A 15,122-nucleotide genomic window follows, 5' to 3' on the forward strand; every position below is an offset into this window, starting at 1 on the left:
CAATTCTATCCCTCCAGAAATAAACCCTAGTTTTTGGTATGATTTTTGCCTTGCCTTGCTAACCTGCGGGGGCAACTCCCACTGTGTGGTCTTACTTGCACTCTGAAGGTGTTGGGGGAAACCTGCGCACGCAGTTAAATAACTCCCCGTGATTCAGGCTCGAGTGTATAGTCCAAATGCAAGGTTATTACTCAGGCATCAATCGTATAGTGACGATTACAGTTATCGATTCAGACAGTCTGATTTATTGTAGGCTGGAGCTGATCCGACAAGGTGTCTGTAGATGTTGGACTCCCGACTGTCCTGTGACTTCTGAGCTTAAGGGAGCTGTTCCCTGGTATATTGTCTACCTTTTCCGTGTGAGTTATATTACACGGTACCCAGGATGTACGTTGAACTGAGTTGCTTCTCATCCACCCTCCAGAGTTGACATCACCGCTGTCTTGAGGATTTAACTGTTTATGAAGTGAACACTAGAAAGGGAACAGACCGACCGAGACAACCTCAAATCATTAAATGTTACTGGGTGGGGGGCGCTCCCGATATTCTGGCCAACCCCCAGTATTCGCACCAGATTTGGGGGCACATCCAACGTGTCTCCTGGCAGAAACAGAACGTGCTAGAAAAACTCAGGAGGTTTGGCAGTGCGCTGCGCAGAGAAAAGACAGAGTTAACATTTTAAGTCCGTATGGCTCTTCTCCAGAGCTGAAGAGATGTAGAAATGTGATGGTCAAAGGAAAGAACTGTGGATGCTGGAAATCCAAAACAAAAACAGGAATACCTGGAGAAAGTTTTTCCAAGTATTTCTGTTTTTGTTTTAGAAATGTGTTGGGTTTTTGTTGGGATCTGCCGAAGGGTCATGAAGACTCGAAACGTTGACTGATTTCTTCTGCACCGATGCTGCCAGACCTGCCTAGTTTTTCCAGGTAATTGTGTTTTTGTTTTGGGTTTTTTTAATACTGTTTAAGAGAGAGGGGGCTGGGTGGAACAAAATAGAAGGACAGAGATAGGTGAAAACTCAGGTGAGATTTGACAAAGATGTGTTGGACACAAGACAAATGGAGTGCTAATGATTGTGTTAAAGACGAAAGCAGGTGCTAATAATGGCATGAGGTCAGACATCAGTAGGTGTTAATAGCAGAACAAGGGGTCAGTGCCTCTCTGAAAGCAAAACAAGGGAACAAATTGCAGACTTGAACTTGGTGGGGGTGGAGGGTGGGGGAAGGGGGGTAAAAAACCTCCTGACAGTTTCTCCTCCCATTGTTCTGGCCAATAACTGATGTTGGCAAAATTCAAACTCTGGAAATCACATTGAGATGTGATTAAATATTCGACCCGAGAGAATTCTAACAGTTGTTTAAAGAATTGGTTTCCATACATGGTTGACAGTCCCAGGTGAATGAATATTTAGCCAGAATCTGTTACAATCAGAGTCCAGTTACATAAAGAAACAATGACTGCATTTGTATAGCATTTCTAACATAGTAAAACAACCACAAAGCGTTTCACAGGAGCCCAAATGAGACAGATTTTGACATCGAGCTGCAAAAGGAGATATTTGGACTGAACATCAAGATTCAAAGACATACATTTTCATAAAAGATGAGAGAAAGAGTGAAAGTGGCGGAGAGGTTTAGGGAGGGAATTCCAGAGCTCAGGGCCCCAGGCAGCTGAAGGCACGGCCGCCAATGGTGGAGCGATGGGAATCGGGGGATGGTCAAGAGGCCGGAATTGGAGAAGGGCAGAGATCTCGGAGTGTTGTAGGGGCTGGAGGAGGTTACAGAGATAGGTAGGGTTGTCGGGGCTGGAGGAGGTTACAGAGATAGGGAGGGTTGTAGGGGCGGCGGATGTTGCAGAGATAGGGAGGGTTGTAGGAGCGGCGGAGTTACAGAGATAGGGAGGGTTGTAGGGGCTGGAGGAGGTTACAGAGATAGGGAGGGTTGTAGGGGCTGGAGGAGGTTACAGAGAGAGGTAGTGTTGTAGGGGCGGCGGAGGTTACAGAGATAGGGAGGTTTGTAGAGGCTGGAGAAGGTTACAGAGATAGAGAGTGGTGTAGGGGCGGAGGAGGTTACAGAGATAGGGAGGGTTGTAGGGGTTGGAGGTGTTAACAGAAATAGGGAGGGTTGTAGGGGCTGGAGGAAGTTACAGAGATAGGGAGGCTTGTAGGGACTGGAGGAGGTTACAGAGATAGGGAGGGTTGTAGGGGCTGGAGGTGTTTACAGAGATAGGGAGGGTTGTAAGGTCTGGAGGAGGTTTCAGAAATAGGCAGGGTTGTAGGGGTCGGAGGTTGTTCGAGATAGAGTGGGTTGTAGGGTTGGAGGATGTTACAGAGTTGGGAGGGATGTAATGGTCGGAGGTTGTTACAGAGTGAGGGAGGGTTGTAGGGACTGGAGGAGGTTACTCAGATAGAGAGGGTTGTAGGGGCTTGAGGAGGTTACAGAGATAGTGAGGGTTGTAGCGACTGGAGGAGTTTACAGAGTTACAGAGGGTTGAAGGGGCTGGAGGAGGCTACAGAGATAGGGAGGGTTGAAGGGGTCGGAGGTCGTTTCAGAGATAGGGAGTGTTGTAGTGACTGGAGGTGGTTACAGAGTGGGGAAGGTAGTAGGGGTCAGAGGTTGTTACAGAGATGGGGAGGGTTGTAGGGTCTAGAGGAGGTTACAGAGATAGGGAGGGTTGTAGGGTCTAAAAGAGGTTGCAGAGATAGGGAGTGTTGTAGTGGCTGGAGGAGGTTAGGGAGATAGGGAGGGATGTATGGACTGGAGGAGGTTATAGAGATAGGGCGGGTAGTAGGGGCTGGAGGAGTTTACAGAGATAGGGAGAGTTGTAGTGACTGGAGGATGTTTTAGAGATAGCGAGGGTTGTAGGGAATGGAGGAAGTTACAGAGATAGGGAGGGTTGTAAGTGTTGGAGGAGGTTGCAGAGTTGGGATGGTCGTAGGGGTCTGAGGATGTTACAGAGATAGGGATGGTTGTAGGATCTGGAGGAGGTTACAGAGATACGGAGGGTTATAGGTGCTGGAGGAGGTTACAGATATAGGGAGTGTTGTAAGGACTGGAGGAGTGTACTGAGATAGCGAGGGTTGTAGGGACTGGAGGAGTTTCCCGAGATAGGGAGGATTGTAGGGACTAGAGGATGTTATAGAGATAGAGAGGGCTGTAGGGATAGGAAGAGGGTACAGAGATAGGGAGGGTTGTAGGGGCTGGAGGAGGTGACAGAGATAGGGAGTGTTGTAGGGGCTGGAGGAGGTTACAGAGATAGGGAGGGTTGTAGGGGCTGGAGGAGGTTATAGAGATAGCGAGGGTTGTAGGGACTGGATGAGGTTACAAAGATAGCGAGGTTTGTAGGGGCTGGAGGAAGTTACAGAGATAGGGAGGGCTGTAGGGACAGGTGGAGGTTAAAGAGATAGCGAGGGCTGTAGTGGCTGGGGGAGTTTACAGAGATAGGGAGGGTTGTAGGGGCTGGAGGTGGTTACAGAGATAGGGAGGGTTGTAGTGACTGGAGGAGGTTACAGAGTTGGGAGGGTTGTAGCGGTCGGAGGTTGTTACAGAGATAGGGAGGTTGTAAGGACTGGATGAGGTTACAGAGATAGGGAGGGTTGTAGGCGCTGGAGGAGGTTACAGAGATAGGGAGGTTTGTAGGGGCTGGAGGAGGTTACAGAGATAGGGAGTGTTGTAGGGGCTGGAGGAGGTTACTGAGATAGGGAGTGTTGTAGGGGCTGGAGGAGGTTACGTTGATAGCGAGGTTTGCAGGGAATGGAGGAGGTTACAGAGATAGGGAGGGTTGTAGGGGCTGTAGGAGGTAACAGATATAGGGAGGGTTGTAGAGCCTGGAGGAGGTTAAAGGGATAGGGAGGTTTGTAGGGGCGGCGGAGATTACAGAGATAGGGTGGGTTGTAGGGGCAGGAGGAGGTTACAGAGATAGGGAGGGTTGTAGGGACTAAAGGAGGTTACAGAGATAGGGAGTGTTGTAGAGTCTAGAGTATGTTACAGAGATAGGGAGGGTTGTAGTGGCTGGAGGAGCTTACAGAGATAGGGAGTGTTATAGGGACTGGAGGAGGTTATAGAGATAGGGAGTCTTGTAGGTGCTGGAGGAGGTTACAGAGATACGGAGGGCTGTAGAGACTGGAGGGGGTTACAGAGTTGGGAGCGTTGTAGGAGTCGGACGTTGTTACAAAGATGTGGAGGGTTGTAAGGATTGGAGGAGGGTACAGAGATAGTGAGGGTTGTAGTGACTGGAGGAGGTTACAGAGATAGGGAGGGTTGCAGGGACTGGAGGAGGTTATAGAGATAGCGAGTGTTGTAGGGACTGGAGGACGTTACAGAGATAGCGAGTGTTGTAGGGACAGGAGGAGGGTGTAGATATAGGGATTGTTGTAGGGACTGGAGGAGGTTATTGAGCTAGGGAGGGTTGTAGGGGCTGGAGGAGGTTACAGAGATAGGGAGCGTTGTAGGGGCTGGAGGAGGTTACAGAGTTAGGGAGGGTTGTAGGTTCTGGAGGAGGTTACAGAGATAGGGAGGGTTGTAGGTTCTGGAGGAAGTTACAGTGATAGGGAGGGTTGTAGGGGTCGGAGGTTGGTATAGATATTGCAAGGGTTGTAGAGGCTGGAGGAGGTTACACGGATAGGGAGGTTTGTAGGGGCGGCGGAGGTTAACGAGATAGGGTGGCTTGTAGGGGTTGGAGGAGGTTACAGAGATAGGGAGGGTTGTAGGGGCTGGAGGAGGTTACAGAGATAGGGAGGGTTGTAGGTACTGGAGGAGGATACATAGATAGTTGTTGTTGTATGGACTGGAGGTGGTTACAGAGATAGGGAGAGTTGTAGGGATTCGAGGAGGGTATAGCGATAGTGAGAGTTGTAGGGACTGGAGGAGGTTTCAGAGATAGTGAGGGTTGTAGGGGCTGGAGGAGTTCTCAGAGATAGTGAGGATTGTAGGGACTGGAGGAGGTTACAGAGATAGGGAGTGTTGTAGAGGCTGGAGGAGGTTACAGAGTTGGGAGGGTTGTAGAGGTCGGAGGTTGTTACAGAGATATGGAGGGTTGTAGGGACTGGAGGAGGTTACAGAGATAGGGACGGTTGTAGGTGCTGGAGGAGGTTACAGAGATAGGGAGGGTTGCTTGGGCTGGATGAGGTTGCAGAGATAGGTAGCGTTGTAGTTACTGGAGGAGGTTACAGAAATATGGAGGGTTCTAGGGGCTTGAGGAGGTTACAGAGATAGCGAGTGTTGTAGGGTCTGGAGGAGTTAACAGTGATGGGGAGGGTTGTAGGGTTCGGAGGTTGTTATAGTGATAAGGAGGGTTGTAGAGACTGGAGGAGGTTACAGAGTTGGGAGAGTTGTAGGGGTCGGAGGTTGGTACAGAGATAGGGAGGCTTGTAGGGACTGGAGGAGGTTACAGAGATAGGGACGGTTGTTGGGACCGAAGGAGGTGAGAGGGATAACCTGTTTCATTTTCTGGAAAACCTGGGGTTTGATCCCAAGGGGAACAGAATTAAATCTAGCTCCGTTACCCGTCCAACAACATCATTAAAAAAGCAGATGGTCTGGGGACATAATCACATTTCTGTTTGTGGGATCTTGCTGTGTGCTTCTGTGTTTCTTATAACAGTGAGCTCACTGCAAAAGAAATCCTTCATTGGCTGTGAAATGCTTCGGGATGTTCTGAGGTATGGGAAAGGCGCTGGAGAAATGCAAGTCCTTTGTTTACCATGAGTTTAGATCAATCTTAATGCTACATATGCATGTGTACACAACCAAGGGTATCTTACACAAAGGCACAGTGTTAGTGAGGAGGCTCCCTCTCTCTTCAATTCCACCTCATCCCCACACTCTCTCCCATTGCCTTATCTTGACACCATGGACAGAGCCTGTATTGTACATTTAAAGGAATTTATTGATGTCAGCCTGGTCACTGGTTTCATTTTCTGGAAAACCTGGGGTTTGATCCCAAGGGGAACAGAATTAAAACTCGCTCCGTTACTCCTGGATAAGAGAAGGCACTTTGTACAGTGACGTAGACAGGATTTGATGACACAGGATTTCATATATGCGGCACAGAAACAGGCCATTCAGCACATCTGCTCCATGCAGGTGTTTCTGCTCCACACGAGCCTCCTCCCATCTCACCCCATCTCACCCCATCGCCATATCCTTCTATTCCTTTCTCCCTCATGTGTTTATCCAGCTTCCCCCTTAAACACATCGACTCTATTCACCTCGACCACTCCATGTGGGAGCGAATTCCACATTCCCCCCCACTCTCTGGGTAAAGGCGATTCTCCGGAATTCCCCATTGGATTTATTAGTGACGATCTTATATGGATGACCCCTAGTTCTGGTCTCCCCTCCCACCAGAGGAAACACTCCCTCTGTATCCACTCCATCAAAACCTTTCTGAATTTTAAATACCTCGATGAGGTCACCCCCCCTCAGCCTTCTCTTTTCTAGAGAACAAAGACCCAGCCCGTCCATCCTGTCCTCATATAAACGCATGTGAGTTTACCCTCACATTTCTGGGATCATCATTGTAAATCTTCCCTCTCCAGTATCTCGATGTCCTTTCTGTAATATGGTGACCAGAACTGCTCGTGGTAATCTCAGTGCTGTGCAACCAAGTTTTGATGCAGGCTTACCGTCACTTCCCTACTTTTCAATTCTATCCCTCCAGAAATAATCCCTAGTTTTTGGTTTGATTTTTGCCTTGCCTTGCTAACCTGCGGGGGCAACTCCCACTGTGTGGTCTTATTTGCACTCTGAAGGTGTTGGGGGAAACCTGCGCACGCAGTTAAATAACTCCCCGTGATTCAGGCTCGAGTGTATAGTCCAAATGCAAGGTTATTACTCAGGCATCAATCGTATAGTGACGATTACAGTTATCGATTCAGACAGCCTGGTTTATTGTAGGCTGGAGCTGATCCGACAAGGTTTCTGTCGATGTTGGACTCCCGACTGTCCTGTGACTTCTGAGCTTAAGGGAGCTGTTCCCTGGTATATTGTCTACCTTTTCCGTGTGAGTTATATTACACGGTACCCAGGATGTACGTTGAACTGAGTTGCTTCTCATCCACCCTCCAGAGTTGACATCACCGCTGTCTTGAGGATTTAACTGTTTAAGAAGTGAACACTAGAAAGGGAACAGACCGACCGAGACAACCTCAAATCATTAAATGTTACTGGGTGGGGGGCGCTCCCGATATTCTGGCCAACCCCCAGTATTCGCACCAGATTTGGGGGCACATTCAACGTGTCTCCTGGCAGAAACAGAACGTGCTAGAAAAACTCAGCAGGTTTGGCAGTGCGCTGCGCAGAGAAAAAACAGAGTTAACATTTTAAGTCCGTATGGCTCTTCTCCAGAGCTGAAGAGATGTAGAAATGTGATGGTCAAAGGAAAGAACTGTGGATGCTGGAAATCCAAAACAAAACAGGAATACCTGGAGAAAGTTTTTCCAGGTATTTGTTTTTGTTTTAGAAATGTGTTGTGTTTTTGTTGGGTTCTGCCGAAGGGTCATGAAGACTCGAAACGTTGACTGATTTCTTCTGCACCGATGCTGCCAGACCTGCCTAGTTTTTCCAGGTAATTGTGTTTTTGTTTTGGGTTTTTTTAATACTGTTTAAGAGAGTGAGGGCTGGGTGGAACAAATTAGAAGGACAGAGATAGGTGAAAACTCAGGTGAGATTTGACAAAGATGTGTTGGACACAAGACAAATGGAGTGCTAATGATTGTGTTAAAGACGAAAGCAGGTGTTAATAATGGCATGAAGGTCAGACATCAGTAGGTGTTAATAGCAGAACAAGGGGTCAGTGCCTCTCTGAAAGCAAAACATGGGAACAAATTGCAGACTGGCACTTGGTGGGGGTGGAGGGTGGGGGAAGGGGGGAAAAAATACCTCCTGACAGTTTCTCCTCCCATTGTTCTGGCCAATAACTGATGTTGGCAAAATTCAAACTCTGGAAATCACATTGAGATGTGATTAAATTTTGGACCCGAGAGAATTCTAACAATTGGTTAAAGAATTGGTTTCCATACATGGTTGACAGTCCCAGGTGAATGAATATTTAGCCAGAATCTGTTACAATCAGAGTCCAGTTATATTAAGAAACAATGACTGCATTTGTATAGCATTTCTAACATAGTAAAACATCCACAAAGCGTTTCACAGGAGCCTAAATGAGACAGATTTTGACATCGAGCTGCAAAAGGAGATATTAGGACTGAACATCAAGAGTCAAAGACATACATTTTCATAAAAGATGAGAGAAAGAGAGAAAGGGGCGGAGTGGTTTAGGGAGGGAATTCCAGAGCTCAGGGCCCCAGGCAGCTGAAGGCAGGGCCGCCAATGGTGGAGTGATGGGAATCGGGGGATGGTCAAGAGGCCGGAATTGGAGAAGGGCAGAGATCTCGGAGTGTTGTAGGGGCTGGAGGAGGTTACAGAGATAGGGAGTGTTGTAGGGGCTGGAGGAGGTTACATAGTGAGGGAGTGTTGTAGGGGCTGGAGGAGTTTACAGAGATAAGGAGTGTTGTAGGGGCTGGAGGAGGTTACAGCGATAGGGAGGGTTGTAGGGGTGGCGGAGGTTACAGAGATAGGGAGTGTTGTAGGGGCGGCGGAGGTTACAGAGATAGGGAGGGTTGTAGGGGCTGGAGAAGGTTACAGAGATAGGGAGTGTTGTAGGGGCTGGAGGAGGTTACAGAGATAGGGAGGGTTGTAGGGGCTGGAGGAAGTTACAGAGATAGGGAGGGTTGTAGGGGCTGGAGGAGGTTACAGAGATAGGGAGGGTTGTAGGGGCTGGAGGAGGTTACAGAGATAGGTTGGGTTATAGGGGCTGGAGGAGGTTACAGAGATAGGGAAGGTTGTAGGGGCTGGAGGAGGTTACAGAGATAGGGAGGGTTGTAGGGGCGGCGGAGGTTACAGAGATAGGGAGGATTGTAGGGGCTGGAGAAGGTTACAGAGATGGGAGTGTTGTAGGGGCGGAGGAGGTTACAGAGATCGGGAGGATTGTAGGGTTTGGAGGAGGTAACAGAGATTGGGAGCGTTGTAGGGGCTGGAGGAGGTTACAGAGATAGGGAGGGTTGCAGGGACTGGAGGACTTTACAGAGATACGGAGGGTTGTAGGGGCTGGAGGTGTTTACAGGGATAGGGAGTGTTGTAGGGGTCGGATCTTGTTAGAGATAGAGAGGTTTGTAGGGACTGGAGGATGTTACAGAGTTGGTAGGGATGTAATGGTCGGAGATTGTTACAGAGATAGCGAGGGTTGTAGGGGCAGGAGGGGGTTACAGAGATAGGGAGGGTTGTAGGGACTGGAGGAGGTTATAGAGATAGGGAGGGTTGTAGGGCTGGAGGAGATTACAGAAATAGGGAGGGTGGCAGGGGCTGGAGGAGGTTATAGAGATAGGGAGGGTTGTAGAGACTGGAAGAGGTTACAGAGTTGGGAGGGTTTTAGGGCTCGGAGCTTGTTACAGAGATAGGGAGGGTTGTAGGGACTGGAGGAGGTTACAGAGATAGGGAGGGTTGTAGGGGCTGGAGGAGGTTACAGAGATAGGGAGTGTTGTAGGGGCGGAGGGGGTTACAGAGATAGGGAGGGTTCTAGGGCCTGGAGGAGTCACCAGAGATATTGAGGGTTGCAGGGGCTGGAGGAGGTTACAGATATAGGGAGGGTTGTACGGACTGGAGGAGGTTACAGAGATTGGGAGCGTTGTAGGGACTGGAGGAGGTTACAGAGATAGTGACGGTTGTAGGGACTGGAGGAGGTTACAGCGATGGGGAGGGTTGTAGGGGCTGGAGGAAGTTACAGAGATAGGGAGGGTTGTAGGGGTCGGAGGTTGTTACAAAGATAGGGATGGTTGTAGCGACTTGAGGAGGTTACAGAGTTGGGATGGTCGTAGGGATCGGATGTTATTACAGAGATAGGGAGGGTTTGTCGGGACGAGGAGGTTACAGAGATAGGGAGGTTTGTACGGACTGGAGGTTGGTACAAAGATAGTGAGTGTTGTAGCGACTGGAGGAGGTTACAGGTATAGGGACGGTTGTAGGGGCTGGAGGAAGTTACAGAGATAGTGAGGGTTGTAGGGACTGGAGGAGGTTACCGAGATAGGGAGGATTGCAGGGACTGGAGGAGGTTACAGAGATAGGGAGGGTTGTTGGGGCTGGAGGAGGTTGCAGAGATAGGGAGGGTTGTAAAGCCTGGAGGAGGTTACAGAGATAGGGAGGATTGTAGGGGTTTCGAGGAGGTTACAGAGATCGGGAGGGTTGTAGGGACTGGAGGAGTTTACAGAGATCGGGAGGTCTGCAGGGACTGGAGGGTGTGACAGTGTTGTATCACAGTTGGATTGAGGTATCTCAAGTACAACATTATGTCAAATTTGAATTTCATTGCTCTTTGCGTAATGACCATTTTGAAATGATTTGGAATGTTCATTCAGATTTCTTTCTCCAAAACTATAGTTTATTCATAAAATAATTATCATGAGAGCTGAAAGGAAGGCAGTTAATGTCTTCAGATTAACCCCTGTGATGTGAACAATGGAATTTGGACACTGAGCAACACTCGGTGAAACTCGGATGGGTGGCTGGGATCCCGTGGGACTGGGATGGGGTCCTCAGCACTGGGATCAGGAGTCTGTGACATTCCTGGGATCAAATAGAACTGGGAATGTCCAAGAACATGGGGAGTAGAGTCATCAGGACTGGGGATTCCAATCTTACATTTCAGGGTCAGTTTTCTGTTCCTGAGTTCCACCTCACATTGTGCACCCCCAGTCTGTGATTTTTCTCCCAAGGGGAGGTGACCAATATCCTGATGTGTTCTCCCAGCATGTGTCCGAATGAAAAACATGTGATTCAAAGTGCTGTCCAGCTGCTCTGTGCTTACAAATCTCCAGCACAAGCTGGGTTTAGTTGAAGGTCCTTAATGCCTGAGCTTTAACCTTCTCACAGAAATGAAAGCAGTGAGTTACTGATCAGTGTTTCTTGTAAATCGAGCATTGCAGTGTAACCATGTGAAGCTTGGGATGTAATGTACCAGCAGGGAGGTTATATCTGTGGATAAATACTTTCAATCTTTTCCAGGTGACTCGTCTGTCCCAGTTTCTGGGTTCCTTGTGGAGCAGGTTGTGCTGCCCTGTACCTACAAAGGGAATGTCCCAGTCTCAGATTTACTGGCATTCTGGGATACAACCAAGAGTGAAATTTTACACAAGTTCATCGCTGGGAACGACGATTTGACAGAACAAGATCCACGATTCAGAAACAGAACAAACCTGTTCAAAGATCAACTGGGACAAGGCAACTGGTCAGTTCTGATCTCTGACCTCAAGGAGACAGACCAGAACCAGTATATATGTCACATCTACAAGAGAATAGCTGCTGCTTTTGTAAGGGAGCAAGCTGATATCATCCATCTTTCTGTAACAGGTGAGAGGTTTCTGTTTCAGACATTCTGTATTTAATCTCTGTATGGGTTTGGTAATTCAGTGGTTATGTTACTAGACTAGTAATACAGAGGCCTGGACTAACAATCCAGAGGATGAGAGTTCAAATCCCAGCATGGCACTTCCAGAATTTAAATTCAGTTTATTAAATAAAAATCTGGAAATATAAAGTTAGTTGCAATAAAAGTGACCCTGAAGCTGTTGGATTGTTGAAACCCCAACTGGTTGACGAATGTCCCTTTAGGGAAGGAAACCTGCTGTCCTTACCCAGTCTGGTCTCTATGTGACTCCAGTCCCACGTTAACCTGGTTGGTTTAGCTGGCCGAGGAGGTCAGAGGGCAGTTCAAAATGAATTGATATCAAACCATTGGAAAGAAATAATAGAATAAAACTAAATCATCACTGGCTTCATCCCAGGCATCGAAACAGGAAACAACACAGACAAATCCAGGCCAGTCGACACAGCAAAGTCCCCTCACTAACTTCTGGGGACTGGTGTCCAAGTTGGGAGAGCTGTCTGGCAGAGTCATACTCACAGAATTAACCCTGAATCCCAGTCTCCTCTATCACCATCCCTGGGTATGTTCTGTCCCACTGGCAGGACAGACCCACCAGAGGTGCGGTATACAGCCCGGAGGGAGTAGTCCCGGGAATCCTCAACATTGACTCTGAACCCCATGAAGTCTCACAGCTTCAGGTCAAACATGGACCTGGAAACCTCCTGCTGATTATCACCTACTGCCCTCCCTCAGCTGATGAATCAGTGCTCCTCCATGCTGAACACCACTTGGAGGAAGCAGTGAGAGTGGCAAGGACACAGAATGTACTGAGTGGGGACTTCACTGTCCATCACCAAGAGTGGGTCAGTAATACCATCACTGACCAAGCTGATGGAGCCCTGAAGGACAGAGCTGTCAAACTGGGTGATGGAAGGAGTTAACGGAGCTATCAGGCTGCACTCACTCTCCAGCAACAGGGCTCTGACGGCTACAGAGAACGGCAGCTGTGCCCCGCCGGCCCAGCTACAGCCCAGTCAACCAGAAACCGGTTTTCGGTGAATAATTTCTGTGTGCTGAGCCCGAACACTTCACTGCACAGGAGGCTGCTAGACAGCCGAGCAGGCAGTTTAACATCTCAGCTGAAAGACAGCACTTCACACAGTTCCGCACTGACTCACTCATTATGGTATCTCCACCCCCCCCTTCCCCCCACTCCCCTGTTGTTTGGGGGGTCCCCGTGCCACAAGGGTTTGATTGTAAATCTGCTGCTGTTCATCCTTGAATTTAGTTAGGTCTGAGATAGCCAGATTTTAACATTCTCATCCTTTTATCAAACATTCTGTGGCCTCACTCCTCCCCATGTGTAACCTCCTTCAGCCCCACAACCCTCAGATCTCTGCACTCCTCCAATTCTGGTGTCTTCAGAATCCCAGATTTTCCATCGCTGCATCATTGGTGGCTGAGCCTTTAGCTGCCTGGGACCGAACTCTGGAATTCCCTCCCTCAGCCTCTGCCTGTCTGTGTCTGTCTCTCTTCCTTACCTCCCAACGACACCATTTGCTCCTTAAAGCCTACCCCACTGCCTGAACCCTTGTGTAGCTTGGTGTCAAATTTTGTTCCATAAGCCCTTGTGGTATGTTCTGTTGAAGGTTCTATATAAATGCAACTTGTTGCTGTTCAGTCTCCTCCTACACTTTTCAAACCACCACCCTTTAACCCAGACATTAGATGATTCAGTCACTGGGAAGGCCATCTCGGATTCCCTTCACTCACTCAATATCCACATCTCCGTGCTCACCGCCTGTCCCCATCTACAGCCCTCACAGTGGGAGGAGGGACTATTGCAGGGTTCTCTAACTCTGTCCTCTGGCCCTCCCTCTGTCGGTCAGCACAGCTCCTGTGGAGTGTCCAGCTCTTGCCAATTGCCTCCCCTATAAGCCTCCTCTCCTCTACACTCTGTGCTCCATCACCGTTCAGCTCCTGTGACCCATTTTCCAGCTGCCATTGGTACCCAGAATGTTGAGTGTAATTTAATCGGTCTGTGCTCCTGAACGGCTCCTTTACACACTTGTCCAAAGTGTTGGATTCTTTTAATTTCACCTGAACTCTGCTGGATTTTCTGTCCTAGGAAACAAAATAGACACTAGATCACTCAAAATGGAGCATCTTAAGTTGTCACAGAGGTGACCTGTTCAGATGGAGCACGGGGCCTTGTGACAACAGCACCTGAGCATCAGGATGGAGCGGCTGGAGAACTAAACCTTCTGGGGAACGGGACTGTCCAGCACTGACTGAGTTTCCCCAGCACTGAGTCTAAGTCCGGTATATTTTAATTTTGTCTTTTTTTAGATGTTTTTTGTGCCAGACAGTGAGTGGTCATATTTGTCAAAGGTTGTATGAAACTTCTAATGTAAATATTTTCTGAATGTGTCTATACGTTTCTGTCAGGTGTATTTTTTTACTTTTCTGCATATTGTTGTTGATGCAAAGTCTAATTAAAGATAAGCTGATGCTGAAATGAGTGGATCTACAGTCTGATGTTTAATGACTCTGGTAGTCACTGCCTGAGCAGAGGTCATGCTGTCTGCAGGCAGTGAGTCTCCCGATGTGAGAAGTGAATGAGATTGGCTGAAGACTAGTATCTGTGATTGTGGGAACTTCCGGAGGCCAGGAATGATCATCCAGTCAGCCTTTCTGGTGATTGGGCATTAGGGGAAGGGGAGGTGTGGGGAGAGGGATTGGGAGGGAGGGAGTGTGTGATCTCCCTTCACCTTTCCTGGGGTGGAAGTGGTTTTGGCATGAACAAGCAGAGCAATTCAACTTCTTCAAGGGTGGAGACCCTTACACAGTCACGGAGAGAAAATGCTGGAACATAGAAATAGTATTCACACATCGAGATAGCAACTGAATAATGACAGGAATCCAGACTTGTTCCTGAAACACGTCATGAACAAGTTATATTTTATAATGTTAAAGGTGTTTTATAAATGTCCCAAGGTGTTTCACAGGAACATGCTAAAAGAGAATTTGATACCAAGCCACATCTGGAGTTAGGTCAGAGGAGGAAAATGAGATCAGTTTTCCAGAGCTTGGGGCCCAGACAACTGAATTGCAGACACCTTTTAAGGAAAAATTCTCTTTTAATATAAATGTAGTTACATTGCAGCCCCCAAAAACACATATTCTCTTTGGCTGCCAGTTTCTCCTCCAATCTCCATCCTTCTCCACCTGGCTGAACTTGTTCACTGAACCCCTTTAATACAGGAACAAGACTCTGGGTTTATCTGACGGAACCCCTTTAATACAGGAACCAGACTCTGGGTTGAACTGACTGAAACCCTTTAATACAGGAATCAGACTCTGGGATTATCTAACTGAACCCCTTTAATACAGGAACCAGACTCTGGGTTTATCTGACTGAACCCCTTTAATACAGGAACCAGGCTCTGGGATTATCTAATTGGACCCCTTTAATACTGGAACCAGACTGTGGGTTTATCTGACTGAACGTCTTTAATACAGGAATCAGACTCTGGGTTTATCTGACTGAACCCCTTTAATACAGGAATCAGACTCTGGGTTTATCTGACTGAACCCCTTTAATAAAGGAATTAGACTCTGGGATTATCTGACTGAACCCCTTTAATACAGGAACCAGACTCTGGGTTTATCTGACTGAACCCCTTTAATACAGGACCCAGACT

The sequence above is a fragment of the Cetorhinus maximus genome, unplaced genomic scaffold (genome assembly GCF_964194155.1).
Source record: "Cetorhinus maximus unplaced genomic scaffold, sCetMax3.hap1.1 HAP1_SCAFFOLD_1527, whole genome shotgun sequence".
Lineage (NCBI taxonomy): Eukaryota > Metazoa > Chordata > Chondrichthyes > Lamniformes > Cetorhinidae > Cetorhinus > Cetorhinus maximus.